Genomic DNA, 21,461 nt, shown 5'->3' on the forward strand with positions numbered 1-21,461 from the left:
AATCAGTACACCCCCATGCCCCTGAATCCAATTAGCTAATCAGTACACCCCCCCATGCCCCCTGAATCCACTCAGCCAATCAGTACACCCTCCTACGCCCCTGAATCCAATCAGCCAATCAGTACACCCCTACGCCCCTGAATCCACTCAGCCAATCAGTACACACCCTACGCCCCTGAATCCAATCAGCCAATCAGTACACCCCCCTATGCCCCCTGAATCCACTCAGCCAATCAGTACACCCCCCATGCCCCCTGAATCCAATCAGCCAATCAGTACACCCCTACGCCCCTGAATCCAGTCAGCCAAACAGTACACCCCCCCCATGCCCCTGAATCCAATCAGCCAATCAGTACACCCACCCACGCCCCCTTAATCCACTCAGCCAAACAGTACACCCCCCCCACACACCTACTGAATCCACTCAGCCAATCAGTACACAATATGGTCCCTCTCTTTCTAAAATTGCAACCCCTATTACTGGCCTGTTCAACCTCTCTTTCGTGTCGTCTGAGATTCCGAAGATTGAAAGCTGCTGCGGTCATCCCCTCTTCAAAGGGGAGACACTCTAGACCTAAACTGTTACAGACCTATATCTATCCTACCCTGCCTTTCTAAGGTCTTCGAAAGCCAAGTTAACAAACAGATCACCGACTATTTTGAATCCCACCATACCTTCTCCACTATGCAATCTGGTTTCAGAGCTGGTCATGGGTGCACCTCAGCCACGCTCAAGGTCCTAAACGACATCATAACCACTACCGATAAAAAATAGTACTGTGCAGCAGTCTTCATCGACCTGGCCAAGGCTTTCGACTCTGTCAACCACCACGTCCTCATCTGCCTCGCCTGGTTCACCAACTACTTCTCTCATAGAGTTCAGCGTGTCAATTGGAGGGCCTGTTGTCCGGACCTCTGGCTGTCTCTATGGGGGTGCCACAGGGTTCAATTCTAAGCATCTCCCATTCAAAATTAAATCTAGAATTGGCTTCCTTTATCGCAACAAAATATCCCTCACTCATGCTGCCAAATATACCCTCGTAAAACTGACCATCCTACCGATCCTCGACTTCGGTGATGTCATATATAAAATAGCCTCCAACACTCTACTCAACAAACTGGATGCAGTCTATCACAGTGCCATCCGTTTTGTCACCAAAGCCCCATACACTACCCACCACTGCGACCTGTACGCTCTCGTTGGTTGGCCCTCGCTTCATACTCGTCGCCAAACCCACTGGCTTCAGGTCATCTATAAGTCTATGTTGAGTAAAGCCCTGCCTTATCTCAGCTCCCTGGTCACCATAGCAGCACCCACTCGTAGCACACGCTCCAGCAGGTATATCTCACTGGTCACCTCCAAAGCCAAATCCTCCTTTGGCCGCCTTTCCTTCCAGTTCTCTGCTGCCAATGACTGGAACGAAGTGCAAAAATCACTGAAGCTGGAGATACATCTCTCCCTCAGTAACTTTAAGCACCACCTGTCAGAGCAGCTCACAGATCACTGCACCTGTACATAGCCCATCTGTAAAGAACCCATCCAACTACCTCATCCCCATACTGTATTTATTTATTTATCTTGCTCCTTTGCACCCCAGTATCTCTACTTGCACATTCATCTCCTGCACATCTACCATTCCAGTGTTTAATTGCTATATTGTAATTACTTCGCCACCATGGCCTATTTATTTCCTTATCTTACCTCATTTGCGCTCGCTGCATATAGACTTGTTGTTTTTTTTGTTCTACTGTGTTATTGACAGTGTGTTTGTTTATTCCACGTGTAACTCTGTGTTGTTGTTTGTGTCGAACTGCTTTGCTTTATCTTGGCCAGGTGGCAGTTGTAAATGAGAACTTCTCAACTGGCCTACCTGGTTAAATAAAGGTGTTCTCAACTAGCCTACCTGGTTAAATAAAGGTGTTCTCAACTAGCCTACCTGGTTAAATAAAGGTGTTCTCAACTAGCCTACCTGGTTAAATAAAGGTGTTCTCAACTAGCCTACCTGGTTAAATAAAGGTGTTCTCAACTGGCCTACCTGGTTAAATAAAGGTGTTCTCAACTAGCCTACCTGGTTAAATAAAGGTGTTCTCAACAGGCCTACCTGGTTAAATAAAGGTGTTCTCAACTGGCCACCTGGTTAAATAAAGGTGTTCTCAACTGGCCACCTGGTTAAATAAAGGTGTTCTCAACTGGCCTACCTGGTTAAATAAAGGTGTTCTCAACTAGCCTACCTGGTTAAATAAAGGTGTTCTCAACTGGCCTCCCTGGTTAAATAAAGGTGTTCTCAACTAGCCTACCTGGTTAAATAAAGGTGTTCTCAACTGGCCTACCTGGTTAAATAAAGGTGTTCTCAACTGGCCTACCTGGTTAAATAAAGGTGTTCTCAACTAGCCTACCTGGTTAAATAAAGGTGTTCTCAACTGGCCTCCCTGGTTAAATAAAGGTGTTCTCAACTAGCCTACCTGGTTAAATAAAGGTGTTCTCAACTAGTCTACCTGGTTAAATAAAGGTGTTCTCAACTGGCCACCTGGTTAAATAAAGGTGTTCTCAACTAGCCTATCTGGTTAAATAAAGGTGTTCTCAACTAGCCTATCTGGTTAAATAAAGGTGTTCTCAACTAGCCTACCTGGTTAAATAAAGGTGTTCTCAACTGGCCTCCCTGGTTAAATAAAGGTGTTCTCAACTAGTCTACCTGGTTAAATAAAGGTGTTCTCAACTAGCCTACCTGGTTAAATAAAGGTGTTCTCAACTGGCCTCCCTGGTTAAATAAAGGTGTTCTCAACTGGCCTACCTGGTTAAATAAAGGTGTTCTCAACTAGCCTCCCTGGTTAAATAAAGGTGTTCTCAACTGGCTACCTGGTTAAATAAAGGTGTTCTCAACTGGCCTACCTGGTTAAATAAAGGTGTTCTCAACTAGCCTACCTGGTTAAATAAAGGTGTTCTCAACTTGCCTACCTGGTTAAATAAAGGTGTTCTCAACTGGCCTCCCTGGTTAAATAAAGGTGTTCTCAACTAGCCACCTGGTTAAATAAAGGTGTTCTCAACTAGCCTACCTGGTTAAATAAAGGTGTTATCAACTGGCCTACCTGGTTAAATAAAGGTGTTCTCAACTAGCCTACCTGGTTAAATAAAGGTGTTCTCAACTAGCCACCTGGTTAAATAAAGGTGTTCTCAACTAGCCTACCTGGTTAAATAAAGGTGTTCTCAACTGGCCTACCTGGTTAAATAAAGGTGTTCTCAACTAGCCACCTGGTTAAATAAAGGTGTTCTCAACTAGCCTACCTGGTTAAATAAAGGTGTTCTCAACTGGCCTACCTGGTTAAATAAAGGAGTTCTCAACTAGCCTACCTGGTTAAATAAAGGTGTTCTCAACTGGCCTACCTAGTTAAATAAAGGTGTTCTCAACTAGCCTACCTGGTTAAATAAAGGTGTTCCCCCTACGCCCCCTGAATCCAATCAGCCAATCAGCACACCCCTACGCCCCCTAAATCCAATCAGCCAATCAGCACACCCCCCTACGCCCCCTGAATCCAATCAGCCAATCAGCACACCCCCCTACCTGCCTCTGCTGATCCTACAGCTGTTGTACATAGCAATCATGTGTCTATGAACCTTAATTATACTTTTAACACTGAGGTGGTGTGACCTATAGGAAGACCACTGTTAACACTGAGGAGGTGTGTCCTAGTTGAAAGACTACTGTTAACACTGAGGAGGTGTGTCCTAGTTGAAAGACTACTGTTAACACTGAGGAGGTGTGTCCTAGTAGGAAGACCACTGTTAACACTGAGGAGGTGTGTCCTAGTAGGAAGACCACTGTTAACACTGAGGTGGTGTGTCCTAGTAGGAAGACCACTGTTAACACTGAGGAGGTGTGTCCCAGTAGGAAGACCACTGTTAACACTGAGGAGGTGTGTCCTAGTAGGAAGACCACTGTTAACACTGAGGAGGTGTGTCCCAGTAGGAAGACCACTGTTAACACTGAGGAGGTGTGTCCTATAGGAAGACCACTGTTAACACTGAGGAGGTGTGTCCTAGTAGGAAGACCACTGTTAACACTGAGGAGGTGTGTCCTAGTAGGAAGACCACTGTTAACACTGAGGAGGTGTGTCCTAGTAGGAAGACCACTGTTAACACTGAGGTGGTGTGTCCTATAGGAAGACCACTGTTAACACTGAGGAGGTGTGTCCTAGTAGGAAGACCACTGTTAACACTGAGGAGGTGTGTCCTAGTAGGAAGACCACTGTTAACACTGAGGAGGTGTGTCCCAGTAGGAAGACCACTGTTAACACTGAGGAGGTGTGTCCTAGTAGGAAGACCACTGTTAACACTGAGGAGGTGTGTCCTAGTAGGAAGACCACTGTTAACACTGAGGAGGTGTGTCCTAGTAGGAAGACCACTGTTAACACTGAGGTGGTGTGTCCTATAGGAAGACCACTGTTAACACTGAGGAGGTGTGTCCTAGTAGGAAGACCACTGTTAACACTGAGGAGGTGTGTCCTAGTAGGAAGACCACTGTTAACACTGAGGAGGTGTGTCCCAGTAGGAAGACCACTGTTAACACTGAGGAGGTGTGTCCCAGTAGGAAGACCACTGTTAACACTGAGGAGGTGTGTCCCAGTAGGAAGACCACTGTTAACACTGAGGAGGTGTGTCCTATAGGAAGACCACTGTTAACACTGAGGAGGTGTATCCTATAAGAAGACCACTGTTAACACTGAGGAGGTGTGTCCTAGTAGGAAGACCACTGTTAACACTGAGGAGGTGTGTCCTATAGGAAGACCACTGTTAACACTGAGGAGGTGTGTCCTAGTAGGAAGACCACTGTTAACACTGAGGAGGTGTGTCCTATAGGAAGACCACTGTTAACACTGAGGAGGTGTGTCCTATAGGAAGACCACTGTTAACACTGAGGAGGTGTGTCCTAGTAGGAAGACCACTGTTAACACTGAGGAGGTGTGTCCTAGTAGGAAGACCACTGTTAACACTGAGGAGGTGTGTCCTAGTAGGAAGACCACTGTTAACACTGAGGATGTGTGTCCTATAGGAAGACCACTGTTAACACTGAGGAGGTGTGTCCTAGTAGGAAGACCACTGTTAACACTGAGGAGGTGTGTCCTATAGGAAGACCACTGTTAACACTGAGGAGGTGTGTCCTATAGGAAGACCACTGTTAACACTGAGGAGGTGTGTCCTAGTAGGAAGACCACTGTTAACACTGAGGAGGTGTGTCCTATAGGAAGACCACTGTTAACACTGAGGAGGTGTGTCCTAGTAGGAAGACCACTGTTAACACTGAGGAGGTGTGTCCTAGTAGGAAGACCACTGTTAACACTGAGGAGGTGTGTCCTATAGGAAGACCACTGTTAACACTGAGGATGTGTGTCCTATAGGAAGACCACTGTTAACACTGAGGAGGTGTGTCCTAGTAGGAAGACCACTGTTAACACTGAGGTGGTGTGTCCTAGTAGGAGGACCACTGTTAACACTGAGGAGGTGTGTCCTATAGGAAGACCACTGTTAACACTGAGGAGGTGTGTCCTAGTAGGAAGACCACTGTTAACACTGAGGAGGTGTGTCCTAGTAGGAAGACCACTGTTAACACTGAGGAGGTGTGTCCTAGTAGGAAGACCACTGTTAACACTGAGGATGTGTGTCCTATAGGAAGACCACTGTTAACACTGAGGAGGTGTGTCCTAGTAGGAAGACCACTGTTAACACTGAGGAGGTGTGTCCTATAGGAAGACCACTGTTAACACTGAGGAGGTGTGTCCTATAGGAAGACCACTGTTAACACTGAGGAGGTGTGTCCTAGTAGGAAGACCACTGTTAACACTGAGGAGGTGTGTCCTATAGGAAGACCACTGTTAACACTGAGGAGGTGTGTCCTAGTAGGAAGACCACTGTTAACACTGAGGAGGTGTGTCCTAGTAGGAAGACCACTGTTAACACTGAGGAGGTGTGTCCTATAGGAAGACCACTGTTAACACTGAGGATGTGTGTCCTATAGGAAGACCACTGTTAACACTGAGGAGGTGTGTCCTAGTAGGAAGACCACTGAGGCAGTGTGTCCTATAAGAAGACCACTGAGGCAGTGTGTCCTATAAGAAGACCACTGAGGCAGTGTGTCCTATAAGAAGACCACTGTTAGCACTGAGGTGGTGCGTCCAATCGGAAGACCACTGTTAACACTGAGGAGGTGTGTCCTATAGGAAGACCACTGTGTGCAGCTCAACCTGCGCTAACATAAATAACATGAAAATCTGCTAAGCTTCCCAGTAAAGCAATGAAAACAAGCAAGCATAGGGCGGCGCACAATTGGCACAGCGTCATCTGGGTTTGGCCAGGGTAGGCCGTCATTTTAAATAAGAATTGGTTCTTAACTGACTTGTTAAATAAAGGTGTGTAAAATAACAAGGTGTGTGTTCTGTGTTTTCCTAACATCCAGCAGCTAAACGGTGAGCCGCCCTCAGCATCAACCGAACCCCACAACCCACCCATTTACTGAGGAAACAGAAAACCATGACGACCCACCGATCTACTGAGGAAACAGAAAACCATGACGACCCACCCATTTACTGAGGAAACAGAAAACCATGACGACCCACCGATCTACTGAGGAAACAGAAAACCATGACGACCCACCCATTTACTGAGGAAACAGAAAACCATGACGACCCACCGATCTACTGAGGAAACAGAAAACCATGACGACCCACCCATTTACTGAGGAAACAGAAAACCATGACGACCCACCGATCTACTGAGGAAACAGAAAACCAGAGAGGACCTGGGAGCAGAGAGGACCTGGGAGCAGAGAGGACCTGGGAGAGGAGAGGACCTGGGAGCAGAGAGGACCTGGGAGCAGAGAGGACCTGGGAGCAGAGAGGACCTGGGAGCAGAGAGGACCTGGGAGCAGAGAGGACCTGGGAGCAGAGAGGACCTGGGAGCAGAGAGGACCTGGGAGCAGAGAGGACCTGGGAGAGGAGAGGACCTGAAAGCAGAGAGGACCCTTGTAAACCCCCCCACACCTACTGAATCCACTCAGCCAATCAGTACACCCCCCTGCGCCCCCTGAATCCACTCAGCCAATCAGTACACCCCCCCATGCCCCCTGAATCCAATTAGCTAATCAGTACACCCCCCTACGCCCCCTGAATCCACTCAGCCAATCAGTACACCCTCCTACGCCCCCTGAATCCAATCAGCCAATCAGTACACCCCCTACGCCCCTGAATCCACTCAGCCAATCAGTACACACCCCTACGCCCCCTGAATCCAATCAGCCAATCAGTACACCCCCCCTATGCCCCCTGAATCCACTCAGCCAATCAGTACACCCCCCCATGCCCCCTGAATCCAATCAGCCAATCAGTACACCCCCCTACGCCCCCTGAATCCAGTCAGCCAATCAGTACACCCCCCCATGCCCCCTGAATCCAATCAGCCAATCAGTACACCCACCCACGCCCCCTTAATCCACTCAGCCAAACAGTACACCCCCCCACACACCTACTGAATCCACTCAGCCAATCAGTACACAATATGGTCCCTCTCTTTCTAAAATTGCAACCCCTATTACTGGCCTGTTCAACCTCTCTTTCGTGTCGTCTGAGATTCCGAAAGATTGGAAAGCTGCTGCGGTCATCCCCCTCTTCAAAGGGGAGACACTCTAGACCTAAACTGTTACAGACCTATATCTATCCTACCCTGCCTTTCTAAGGTCTTCGAAAGCCAAGTTAACAAACAGATCACCGACTATTTTGAATCCCACCATACCTTCTCCACTATGCAATCTGGTTTCAGAGCTGGTCATGGGTGCACCTCAGCCACGCTCAAGGTCCTAAACGACATCATAACCACTACCGATAAAAAATAGTACTGTGCAGCAGTCTTCATCGACCTGGCCAAGGCTTTCGACTCTGTCAACCACCACGTCCTCATCTGCCTCGCCTGGTTCACCAACTACTTCTCTCATAGAGTTCAGCGTGTCAATTGGAGGGCCTGTTGTCCGGACCTCTGGCTGTCTCTATGGGGGTGCCACAGGGTTCAATTCTAAGCATCTCCCATTCAAAATTAAATCTAGAATTGGCTTCCTTTATCGCAACAAAATATCCCTCACTCATGCTGCCAAATATACCCTCGTAAAACTGACCATCCTACCGATCCTCGACTTCGGTGATGTCATATATAAAATAGCCTCCAACACTCTACTCAACAAACTGGATGCAGTCTATCACAGTGCCATCCGTTTTGTCACCAAAGCCCCATACACTACCCACCACTGCGACCTGTACGCTCTCGTTGGTTGGCCCTCGCTTCATACTCGTCGCCAAACCCACTGGCTTCAGGTCATCTATAAGTCTATGTTGAGTAAAGCCCTGCCTTATCTCAGCTCCCTGGTCACCATAGCAGCACCCACTCGTAGCACACGCTCCAGCAGGTATATCTCACTGGTCACCTCCAAAGCCAAATCCTCCTTTGGCCGCCTTTCCTTCCAGTTCTCTGCTGCCAATGACTGGAACGAAGTGCAAAAATCACTGAAGCTGGAGATACATCTCTCCCTCAGTAACTTTAAGCACCACCTGTCAGAGCAGCTCACAGATCACTGCACCTGTACATAGCCCATCTGTAAAGAACCCATCCAACTACCTCATCCCCATACTGTATTTATTTATTTATCTTGCTCCTTTGCACCCCAGTATCTCTACTTGCACATTCATCTCCTGCACATCTACCATTCCAGTGTTTAATTGCTATATTGTAATTACTTCGCCACCATGGCCTATTTATTTCCTTATCTTACCTCATTTGCGCTCGCTGCATATAGACTTGTTGTTTTTTTTGTTCTACTGTGTTATTGACAGTGTGTTTGTTTATTCCACGTGTAACTCTGTGTTGTTGTTTGTGTCGAACTGCTTTGCTTTATCTTGGCCAGGTGGCAGTTGTAAATGAGAACTTGTTCTCAACTGGCCTACCTGGTTAAATAAAGGTGTTCTCAACTAGCCTACCTGGTTAAATAAAGGTGTTCTCAACTAGCCTACCTGGTTAAATAAAGGTGTTCTCAACTAGCCTACCTGGTTAAATAAAGGTGTTCTCAACTAGCCTACCTGGTTAAATAAAGGTGTTCTCAACTGGCCTACCTGGTTAAATAAAGGTGTTCTCAACTAGCCTACCTGGTTAAATAAAGGTGTTCTCAACAGGCCTACCTGGTTAAATAAAGGTGTTCTCAACTGGCCACCTGGTTAAATAAAGGTGTTCTCAACTGGCCACCTGGTTAAATAAAGGTGTTCTCAACTGGCCTACCTGGTTAAATAAAGGTGTTCTCAACTAGCCTACCTGGTTAAATAAAGGTGTTCTCAACTGGCCTCCCTGGTTAAATAAAGGTGTTCTCAACTAGCCTACCTGGTTAAATAAAGGTGTTCTCAACTGGCCTACCTGGTTAAATAAAGGTGTTCTCAACTGGCCTACCTGGTTAAATAAAGGTGTTCTCAACTAGCCTACCTGGTTAAATAAAGGTGTTCTCAACTGGCCTCCCTGGTTAAATAAAGGTGTTCTCAACTAGCCTACCTGGTTAAATAAAGGTGTTCTCAACTAGCCTACCTGGTTAAATAAAGGTGTTCTCAACTGGCCACCTGGTTAAATAAAGGTGTTCTCAACTAGCCTATCTGGTTAAATAAAGGTGTTCTCAACTAGCCTACCTGGTTAAATAAAGGTGTTCTCAACTGGCCTCCCTGGTTAAATAAAGGTGTTCTCAACTAGTCTACCTGGTTAAATAAAGGTGTTCTCAACTAGCCTACCTGGTTAAATAAAGGTGTTCTCAACTGGCCTCCCTGGTTAAATAAAGGTGTTCTCAACTGGCCTACCTGGTTAAATAAAGGTGTTCTCAACTAGCCTCCCTGGTTAAATAAAGGTGTTCTCAACTGGCTACCTGGTTAAATAAAGGTGTTCTCAACTGGCCTACCTGGTTAAATAAAGGTGTTCTCAACTAGCCTACCTGGTTAAATAAAGGTGTTCTCAACTTGCCTACCTGGTTAAATAAAGGTGTTCTCAACTGGCCTCCCTGGTTAAATAAAGGTGTTCTCAACTAGCCACCTGGTTAAATAAAGGTGTTCTCAACTAGCCTACCTGGTTAAATAAAGGTGTTATCAACTGGCCTACCTGGTTAAATAAAGGTGTTCTCAACTAGCCTACCTGGTTAAATAAAGGTGTTCTCAACTAGCCACCTGGTTAAATAAAGGTGTTCTCAACTAGCCTACCTGGTTAAATAAAGGTGTTCTCAACTGGCCTACCTGGTTAAATAAAGGTGTTCTCAACTTGCCTACCTGGTTAAATAAAGGTGTTCTCAACTAGCCTACCTGGTTAAATAAAGGTGTTCTCAACTGGCCACCTGGTTAAATAAAGGTGTTCTCAACTTGCCTACCTGGTTAAATAAAGGTGTTCTCAACTGGCCTCCCTGGTTAAATAAAGGTGTTCTCAACTGGCCACCTGGTTAAATAAAGGTGTTCTCAACTAGCCTACCTGGTTAAATAAAGGTGTTCTCAACTAGCCACCTGGTTAAATAAAGGTGTTCTCAACTGGCCTACCTGGTTAAATAAAGGTGTTCTCAACTAGCCTACCTGGTTAAATAAAGGTGTTCTCAACTAGCCTACCTGGTTAAATAAAGGTGTTCTCAACTGGCCTACCTGGTTAAATAAAGGTGTTCTCAACTAGCCTACCTGGTTAAATAAAGGTGTTCTCAACTAGCCACCTGGTTAAATAAAGGTGTTCTCAACTGGCCTACCTGGTTAAATAAAGGTGTTCTCAACTAGCCTACCTGGTTAAATAAAGGTGTTCTCAACTAGCCTACCTGGTTAAATAAAGGTGTTCTCAACTGGCCTACCTGGTTAAATAAAGGTGTTCTCAACTAGCCACCTGGTTAAATAAAGGTGTTCTCAACTAGCCTACCTGGTTAAATAAAGGTGTTCTCAACTGGCCTACCTGGTTAAATAAAGGAGTTCTCAACTAGCCTACCTGGTTAAATAAAGGTGTTCTCAACTGGCCTACCTAGTTAAATAAAGGTGTTCTCAACTAGCCTACCTGGTTAAATAAAGGTGTTCTCAACTGGCCACCTGGTTAAATAAAGGTGTTCTCAACTGGCCTACCTGGTTAAATAAAGGTGTTCTCAACTGGCCTACCTGGTTAAATAAAGGTGTTCTCAACTAGCCTACCTGGTTAAATAAAGGTGTTCTCAACTAGCCACCTGGTTAAATAAAGGTGTTCTCAACTAGCCTACCTGGTTAAATAAAGGTGTTCTCAACTGGCCTCCCTGGTTAAATAAAGGTGTTCTCAACTGGCCTACCTGGTTAAATAAAGGAGTTCTCAACTAGCCTACCTGGTTAAATAAAGGTGTTCTCAACTAGCCTACCTGGTTAAATAAAGGTGTTCTCAACTGGCCTACCTGGTTAAATAAAGGTGTTCTCAACTGGCCACCTGGTTAAATAAAGGTGAAATAAAATAAATATAATAATAAATAAAAATACACCCCCCTACGCCCCCTGAATCCAATCAGCCAATCAGCACACCCCCCTACGCCCCCTAAATCCAATCAGCCAATCAGCACACCCCCCTACGCCCCCTGAATCCAATCAGCCAATCAGCACACCCCCCTACCTGCCTCTGCTGATCCTACAGCTGTTGTACATAGCAATCATGTGTCTATGAACCTTAATTATACTTTTAACACTGAGGTGGTGTGACCTATAGGAAGACCACTGTTAACACTGAGGAGGTGTGTCCTAGTTGAAAGACTACTGTTAACACTGAGGAGGTGTGTCCTAGTTGAAAGACTACTGTTAACACTGAGGAGGTGTGTCCTAGTAGGAAGACCACTGTTAACACTGAGGAGGTGTGTCCTAGTAGGAAGACCACTGTTAACACTGAGGTGGTGTGTCCTAGTAGGAAGACCACTGTTAACACTGAGGAGGTGTGTCCCAGTAGGAAGACCACTGTTAACACTGAGGAGGTGTGTCCTAGTAGGAAGACCACTGTTAACACTGAGGAGGTGTGTCCCAGTAGGAAGACCACTGTTAACACTGAGGAGGTGTGTCCTATAGGAAGACCACTGTTAACACTGAGGAGGTGTGTCCTAGTAGGAAGACCACTGTTAACACTGAGGAGGTGTGTCCTAGTAGGAAGACCACTGTTAACACTGAGGAGGTGTGTCCTAGTAGGAAGACCACTGTTAACACTGAGGTGGTGTGTCCTATAGGAAGACCACTGTTAACACTGAGGAGGTGTGTCCTAGTAGGAAGACCACTGTTAACACTGAGGAGGTGTGTCCCAGTAGGAAGACCACTGTTAACACTGAGGAGGTGTGTCCTAGTAGGAAGACCACTGTTAACACTGAGGAGGTGTGTCCTAGTAGGAAGACCACTGTTAACACTGAGGAGGTGTGTCCTAGTAGGAAGACCACTGTTAACACTGAGGAGGTGTGTCCTAGTAGGAAGACCACTGTTAACACTGAGGAGGTGTGTCCTAGTAGGAAGACCACTGTTAACACTGAGGAGGTGTGTCCTATAGGAAGACCACTGTTAACACTGAGGATGTGTGTCCTATAGGAAGACCACTGTTAACACTGAGGAGGTGTGTCCTAGTAGGAAGACCACTGTTAACACTGAGGTGGTGTGTCCTAGTAGGAGGACCACTGTTAACACTGAGGAGGTGTGTCCTAGTAGGAAGACCACTGTTAACACTGAGGAGGTGTGTCCTATAGGAAGACCACTGTTAACACTGAGGAGGTGTGTCCTAGTAGGAAGACCACTGAGGCAGTGTGTCCTATAAGAAGACCACTGAGGCAGTGTGTCCTATAAGAAGACCACTGAGGCAGTGTGTCCTATAAGAAGACCACTGTTAGCACTGAGGTGGTGCGTCCAATCGGAAGACCACTGTTAACACTGAGGAGGTGTGTCCTATAGGAAGACCACTGTGTGCAGCTCAACCTGCGCTAACATAAATAACATGAAAATCTGCTAAGCTTCCCAGTAAAGCAATGAAAACAAGCAAGCATAGGGCGGCGCACAATTGGCACAGCGTCATCTGGGTTTGTGCCAGGGTAGGCCCATTTTAAATAAGAATTGGTTCTTAACTGACTTGTTAAATAAAGGTGTGTAAAATAACAAGGTGTGTGTTCTGTGTTTTCCTAACATCCAGCAGCTAAACGGTGAGCCGCCCTCAGCATCAACCGAACCCCACAACCCACCCATTTACTGAGGAAACAGAAAACCATGACGACCCACCGATCTACTGAGGAAACAGAAAACCATGACGACCCACCCATTTACTGAGGAAACAGAAAACCATGACGACCCACCGATCTACTGAGGAAACAGAAAACCATGACGACCCACCCATTTACTGAGGAAACAGAAAACCATGACGACCCACCGATCTACTGAGGAAACAGAAAACCATGACGACCCACCCATTTACTGAGGAAACAGAAAACCATGACGACCCACCGATCTACTGAGGAAACAGAAAACCATGACAACCCACCCATTTACTGAGGAAACAGAAAACCATGACAACCCACCCATTTACTGAGGAAACAGAAAACCATGACGACCCACCCATTTACTGAGGAAACAGAAAACCATGACGACCCACCCATCTACTGAGGAAACAGAAAACCATGACGACCCACCCATTTACTGAGGAAACAGAAAACCATGACGACCCACCCATCTACTGAGGAAACAGAAAACCATGACGACCCACCCATTTACTGAGGAAACAGAAAACCATGACGACCCACCCATCTACTGAGGAAACAGAAAACCATGACGACCCACCCATCTACTGAGGAAACAGAAAACCATGACGACCCACCCATCTACTGAGGAAACAGAAAACCATGACGACCCACTCATACTGGCAGTTACCAGACCACCTACTGTCCTAGCTACCCTACCCCTCTCACAGTAACTACCTACCCCTCTCACAGTAACTACCTACCCCTCTCACAGTAACTACCCTACCCCTGTCACAGTAACTACCCTACCCCTCTCACAGTAACTACCCACCCCTCAACACAGTAACTGCCTACCCCTCTCACAGTAACTACCCACCCCTCAACACAGTAACTACCCTACCCCTCTCACAGTAACTACCCACCCCTCAACACAGTAACTACCCTACCCCTCTCACAGTAACTACCTACCCTCAACACAGTAACTGCCTACCCTCTCACAGTAACTACCCACCCCTCAACACAGTAACTACCCTACCCCTCTCACAGTAACTACCCACCCCTCAACACAGTAACTACCCACCCCTCTCACAGTAACACAGAAACCATACCCACCCATCTCACAGTTGACTCCAGAGTAGCCCTCAAACAGTAACTACCATACCCCTCCCAGTTGACTCCAGAGTAGTAAAACTGCCTACCCCTCCCAGTTTACTGAGAAAGCACCCTCAACACAGTAACTACCCTACCCCTCTCACAGTTGACTCCAGAGTAGCCCTCAACACAGTAACTACCCACCCCTCTCACAGTAACTGACCTACCCCCCTCTACTGAGTTGACAGCCCTCAACACAGAAAACTACCTCCCCCCAACACAGTAACTACCCTACCCCTCTCACAGTTACCAGACCACCTACCCTACCCTACCCCTCTCACAGTAACTACCCCCTCCTACCCCTCCCACAGTAACTGACCCCTCCAGAGTAGCCCCCCTCAACACAGTAACTACCTACCCTCTCACAGTAACTACCCACCCCTCAACACAGTAACTACCCTACCCTCACAGTAACTACCAGTAACTACCTACCCCTCACACAGTAACTGACCCTCTCAGTAACTACCCACCCCTCAACACAGTAACTACCCTACCCCTCTCACAGTAACTACCCACCCCTCAACACAGTAACTACCCACCCCTCTCACAGTTGACTCCAGAGTAGCCCTCAACACAGTAACTACCCACCCCTCTCACAGTTGACTCCAGAGTAGCCCTCAACACAGTAACTACCTACCCCTCTCACAGTTGACTCCAGAGTAGCCCTCAACACAGTAACTGCCTACCCCTCTCACAGTTGACTCCAGAGTAGCCCTCAACACAGTAACTACCTACCCCTCTCACAGTAACTAACCTACCCCTCTCACAGTTGACTCCAGAGTAGCCCTCAACACAGTAACTACCTACCCCTCTCACAGTAACTACCTACCCCTCTCACAGTAACTACCTACCCCTCTCACAGTTGACTCCAGAGTAGCCCTCAACACAGGAACTACCTACCCCTCAACACAGTAACTACCTACCCCTCTCACAGTTGACTCCAGAGTAGCCCTCAACACAGTAACTACCTACCCCTCAACACAGTAACTACCCACCCCTCTCACAGTTGACTCCAGAGTAGCCCTCAACACAGGAACTACCTACCCCTCTCACAGTTGACTCCAGAGTAGCCCTCAACACAGGAACTACCTACCCCTCTCACAGTTGACTCCAGAGTAGCCCTCAACACAGTAACTACCCTACCCCTCTCACAGGAACTACCTACCCCTCTCACAGTAACTACCCACCCCTCAACACAGTAACTACCTACCCCTCTCACAGTTGACTCCAGAGTAGCCCTCAACACAGTAACTACCTACCCCTCAACACAGTAACTACCCACCCCTCTCACAGTAACTACCCACCCCTCAACACAGTAACTACCCTACCCCTCTCACAGTAACTACCCACCCCTCACCACAGTAACTACCTACCCCTCTCACAGTTGACTCCAGAGTAGACCTCAACACAGTAACTACTTACCCCTCTCACAGTTGACTCCAGAGTAGCCCTCAACACAGGAACTACCTACCCCTCTCACAGTTGACTCCAGAGTAGCCCTCAACACAGGAACTACCTACCCCTCTCACAGTTGACTCCAGAGTAGCCCTCAACACAGTAACTACCCACCCCTCTCACAGTTGACTCCAGAGTAGCCCTCAACACAGTAACTACCTACCCCTCTCACAGTTGACTCCAGAGTAGCCCTCAACACAGGAACTACCTACCCCTCTCACAGTAACTATCCTACCCCTCTCACAGTTGACTCCAGAGTAGCCCTCAACACAGTAACTACCTACCCCTCTCACAGTTGACTCCAGAGTAGCCCTCACCACAGTAACTACCTACCCCTCTCACAGTTGACTCCAGAGTAGCCCTCAACACAGTAACTACCTACCCCTCAACACAGTAACTACCTACCCCTCTCACAGTTGACTCCAGAGTAGCCCTCAACACAGGAACTACCTACCCCTCAACACAGTAACTACCTACCCCTCTCACAGTTGACTCCAGAGTAGCCCTCAACACAGGAACTACCTACCCCTCAACACAGTAACTACCTACCCCTCTCACAGTTGACTCCAGAGTAGCCCTCAACACAGGAACTACCTACCCCTCAACACAGTAACTACCTACCCCTCTCACAGTTGACTCCAGAGTAGCCCTCAACACAGTAACTACCTACCCCTCAACACAGTAACTACCTACCCCTCTCACAGTTGACTCCAGAGTAGCCCTCAACACAGTAACTACCTACCCCTCTCACAGTTGACTCCAGAGTAGCCCTCAACACAGTAACTTCCTACCCCTCTCACAGTTGACTCCAGAGTAGCCCTCAACACAGGAACTACCTACCCCTCTCACAGTTGACTCCAGAGTAGCCCTCAACACAGGAACTACCCACCCCTCTCACAGTTGACTCCAGAGTAGCCCTCAACACAGTAACTACCTACCCCTCTCACAGTTGACTCCAGAGTAGCCCTCAACACAGTAACTACCTACCCCTCTCACAGTTGACTCCAGAGTAGCCCTCAACACAGGAACTACCTACCCCTCTCACAGTTGACTCCAGAGTAGCCCTCAACACAGGAACTACCTACCCCTCTCACAGTTGACTCCAGAGTAGCCCTCAACACAGGAACTACCCACCCCTCTCACAGTTGACTCCAGAGTAGCCCTCAACACAGTAACTACCTACCCCTCTCACAGTTGACTCCAGAGTAGCCCTCAACACAGTAACTACCTACCCCTCTCACAGTTGACTCCAGAGTAGCCCTCAACACAGTAACTACCTACCCCTCTCACAGTTGACTCCAGAGTAGCCCTCAACACAGTAACTACCTACCCCTCTCACAGTTGACTCCAGAGTAGCCCTCAACACAGGAACTACCTACCCCTCTCACAGTTGACTCCAGAGTAGCCCTCAACACAGTAACTACCTACCCCTCTCACAGTTGACTCCAGAGTAGCCCTCAACACAGTAACTACCTACCCCTCTCACAGTTGACTCCAGAGTAGCCCTCAACACAGTAACTACCCACCCCACTCACAGTTGACTCCAGAGTAGCCCTCAACACAGTAACTACCCACCCCTCTCACAGTTGACTCCAGAGTAGCCCTCAACACAGGAACTACCTACCCCTCTCACAGTTGACTCCAGAGTAGCCCTCAACACAGTAACTACCCACCCCTCTCACAGTTGACTCCAGAGTAGCCCTCAACACAGTAACTACCTACCCCTCTCACAGTTGACTCCAGAGTAGCCCTCAACACAGGAACTACCTACCCCTCTCACAGTTGACTCCAGAGTAGCCCTCAACACAGTAACTACCTACCCCTCTCACAGTTGACTCCAGAGTAGCCCTCAACACAGGAACTACCTACCCCTCTCACAGTTGACTCCAGAGTAGCCCTCAACACAGTAACTACCTACCCCTCTCACAGTTGACTCCAGAGTAGCCCTCAACACAGTAACTACCTACCCCTCTCACAGTTGACTCCAGAGTAGCCCTCAACACAGGAACTACCTACCCCTCTCACAGTTGACTCCAGAGTAGCCCTCAACACAGGAACTACCTACCCCTCTCACAGTAACTACCTACCCCTCTCACAGTTGACTCCAGAGTAGCCCTCAACACAGGAACTACCTACCCCTCTCACAGTTGACTCCAGAGTAGCCCTCAACACAGTAACTACCCACCCCTCTCACAGTTGACTCCAGAGTAGCCCTCAACACAGGAACTACCTACCCCTCTCACAGTTGACTCCAGAGTAGCCCTCAACACAGTAACTACCCACCCCTCTCACAGTTGACTCCAGAGTAGCCCTCAACACAGGAACTACCTACCCCTCTCACAGTTGACTCCAGAGTAGCCCTCAACACAGTAACTACCTACCCCTCTCACAGTTGACTCCAGAGTAGCCCTCAACACAGGAACTACCTACCCCTCTCACAGTTGACTCCAGAGTAGCCCTCAACACAGTAACTACCTACCCCTCTCACAGTTGACTCCAGAGTAGCCCTCAACACAGTAACTACCTACCCCTCTCACAGTTGACTCCAGAGTAGCCCTCAACACAGGAACTACCTACCCCTCTCACAGTTGACTCCAGAGTAGCCCTCAACACAGGAACTACCTACCCCTCTCACAGTTGACTCCAGAGTAGCCCTCAACACAGGAACTACCTACCCCTCTCACAGTAACTATCCTACCCCTCTCACAGTTGACTCCAGAGTAGCCCTCAACACAGGAACTACCTACCCCTCTCACAGTTGACTCCAGAGTAGCCCTCAACACAGTAACTACCCACCCCTCTCACAGTTGACTCCAGAGTAGCCCTCAACACAGGAACTACCTACCCCTCTCACAGTTGACTCCAGAGTAGCCCTCAACACAGTAACTACCCACCCCTCTCACAGTTGACTCCAGAGTAGCCCTCAACACAGTAACTACCTACCCCTCTCACAGTTGACTCCAGAGTAGCCCTCAACACAGGAACTACCTACCCCTCTCACAGTTGACTCCAGAGTAGCCCTCAACACAGTAACTACCTACCCCTCTCACAGTTGACTCCAGAGTAGCCCTCAACACAGGAACTACCTACCCCTCTCACAGTTGACTCCAGAGTAGCCCTCAACACAGTAACTACCTACCCCTCTCACAGTTGACTCCAGAGTAGCCCTCAACACAGTAACTACCTACCCCTCTCACAGTTGACTCCAGAGTAGCCCTCAACACAGGAACTACCTACCCCTCTCACAGTTGACTCCAGAGTAGCCCTCAACACAGGAACTACCTACCCCTCTCACAGTAACTACCTACCCCTCTCACAGTTGACTCCAGAGTAGCCCTCAACACAGGAACTACCTACCCCTCTCACAGTTGACTCCAGAGTAGCCCTCAACACAGGAACTACCTACCCCTCTCACAGTTGACTCCAGAGTAGCCCTCAACACAGGAACTACCTACCCCTCTCACAGTTGACTCCAGAGTAGCCCTCAACACAGGAACTACCTACCCCTCTCACAGTTGACTCCAGAGTAGCCCTCAACACAGGAACTACCTACCCCTCTCACAGTTGACTCCAGAGTAGCCCTCAACACAGGAACTACCTACCCCTCTCACAGTTGACTCCAGAGTAGCCCTCAACACAGGAACTACCTACCCCTCTCACAGTAACTATCCTACCCCTCTCACAGTTGACTCCAGAGTAGCCCTCAACACAGGAACTACCTACCCCTCTCACAGTTGACTCCAGAGTAGCCCTCAACACAGGAACTACCTACCCCTCTCACAGTTGACTCCAGAGTAGCCCTCAACACAGGAACTACCTACCCCTCTCACAGTTGACTCCAGAGTAGCCCTCAACACAGGAACTACCTACCCCTCTCACAGTAACTACCTACCCCTCTCACAGTAACTACCTACCCCTCTCACAGTTGACTCCAGAGTAGCCCTCAACACAGGAACTACCTACCCCTCTCACAGTAACTACCTACCCCTCTCACAGTAACTACCTACCCCTCTCACAGTAACTACCTACCCCTCAACACAGGAACTACCTACCCCTCTCACAGTAACTACCTACCCCTCTCACAGTAACTACCTACCCCTCTCACAGTAACTACCTACCCCTCTCACAGTTGACTCCATTGTAGCCCTCAACACAGGAACTACCTACCCCTCTCACAGTTGACTCCAGAGTAGCCCTCAACACAGTAACTACCTACCCCTCTCACAGTTGACTCCAGAGTAGCCCTCAACACAGTAACTACCTACCCCTCTCACAGTTGACTCCAGAGTAGCCCTCAACACAGTAACTACCTACCCCTCACACAGTTGACTCCAGAGTAGCCCTCAACACAGGAACTACCTACCCTCTCACAGTTGACTCCAGAGTAGCCCTCAACACAGTAACTACATACCCCTCACACAGTTGACTCCAGAGTAGCCCTCAACACAGGAACTACCTACCCCTCTCACAGTTGACTCCAGAGTAGCCCTCAACACAGGAACTACCTACCCCTCTCACAGTTGACTCCAGAGTAGCCCTCAACACAGGAACTACCTACCCCTCTCACAGTTGACTCCAGAGTAGCCCTCAACACAGTAACTACCTACCCCTCTCACAGTTGACTCCAGAGTAGCCCTCAACACAGTAACTGCCTACCCCTCTCACAGTTGACTCCAGAGTAGCCCTCAACACAGGAACTACCTACCCCTCTCACAGTAACTATCCTACCCCTCTCACAGTTGACTCCAGAGTAGCCCTCAACACAGGAACTACCTACCCCTCTCACAGTTGACTCCAGAGTAGCCCTCAACACAGGAACTACCTACCCCTCTCACAGTTGACTCCAGAGTAGCCCTCAACACAGTAACTACCTACCCCTCTCACAGTTGACTCCAGAGTAGCCCTCAACACAGTAACTACCTACCCCTCTCACAGTTGACTCCAGAGTAGCCCTCAACACAGTAACTACCTACCCCTCTCACAGTTGACTCCAGAGTAGCCCTCAACACAGTAACTGCCTACCCCTCTCACAGTAACTATCCTACCCCTCTCACAGTTGACTCCAGAGTAGCCCTCAACACAGTAACTACCTACCCCTCTCACAGTAACTACCTACCCCTCTCACAGTTGACTCCAGAGTAGCCCTCAACACAGTAACTACCTACCCCTCTCACAGTAACTACCTACCCCTCTCACAGTAACTACCTACCCCTCTCACAGTTGACTCCAGAGTAGCCCTCAACACAGGAACTACCTACCCCTCAACACAGTAACTACCTACCCCTCTCACAGTTGACTCCAGAGTAGCCCTCAACACAGTAACTACCTACCCCTCAACACAGTAACTACCTACCCCTCTCACAGTTGACTCCAGAGTAGCCCTCAACACAGGAACTACCTACCCCTCTCACAGTTGACTCCAGAGTAGCCCTCAACACAGGAACTACCTACCCCTCTCACAGTTGACTCCAGAGTAGCCCTCAACACAGTAACTACCCTACCCCTCTCACAGGAACTACCTACCCCTCTCACAGTAACTACCCACCCCTCAACACAGTAACTACCTACCCCTCTCACAGTTGACTCCAGAGTAGCCCTCAACACAGTAACTACCTACCCCTC

General features: G+C 48.3%; 1 protein-coding gene and 2 long non-coding RNA genes across 11 annotated transcripts in view; all 3 read right to left on the reverse strand.

The window, feature by feature from the left end:
* Positions 1-21,461, reverse strand: part of LOC127911283 (protein jagged-1b-like) — a 251,790-nt gene that overhangs the window by 147,500 nt on the left and 82,829 nt on the right. The gene's annotated exons all lie outside the window — the stretch shown is intronic.
* On the reverse strand, positions 10,906-11,488 carry LOC127911289 (uncharacterized). Its single transcript, XR_008077723.1, has 3 exons — positions 11,343-11,488; positions 10,982-11,276; positions 10,906-10,948 (listed from the first exon to the last, which is right to left on the reverse strand). It is a non-coding gene; the product is annotated as an uncharacterized LOC127911289 (long non-coding RNA).
* LOC127911287 (uncharacterized) lies at positions 15,126-18,498 on the reverse strand. The gene is made up of 3 exons (XR_008077721.1): positions 17,460-18,498; positions 17,166-17,312; positions 15,126-15,138 (listed from the first exon to the last, which is right to left on the reverse strand). It is a non-coding gene; the product is annotated as an uncharacterized LOC127911287 (long non-coding RNA).

This window comes from Oncorhynchus keta, chromosome 24 (assembly GCF_023373465.1).
Source record: "Oncorhynchus keta strain PuntledgeMale-10-30-2019 chromosome 24, Oket_V2, whole genome shotgun sequence".
Lineage (NCBI taxonomy): Eukaryota > Metazoa > Chordata > Actinopteri > Salmoniformes > Salmonidae > Oncorhynchus > Oncorhynchus keta.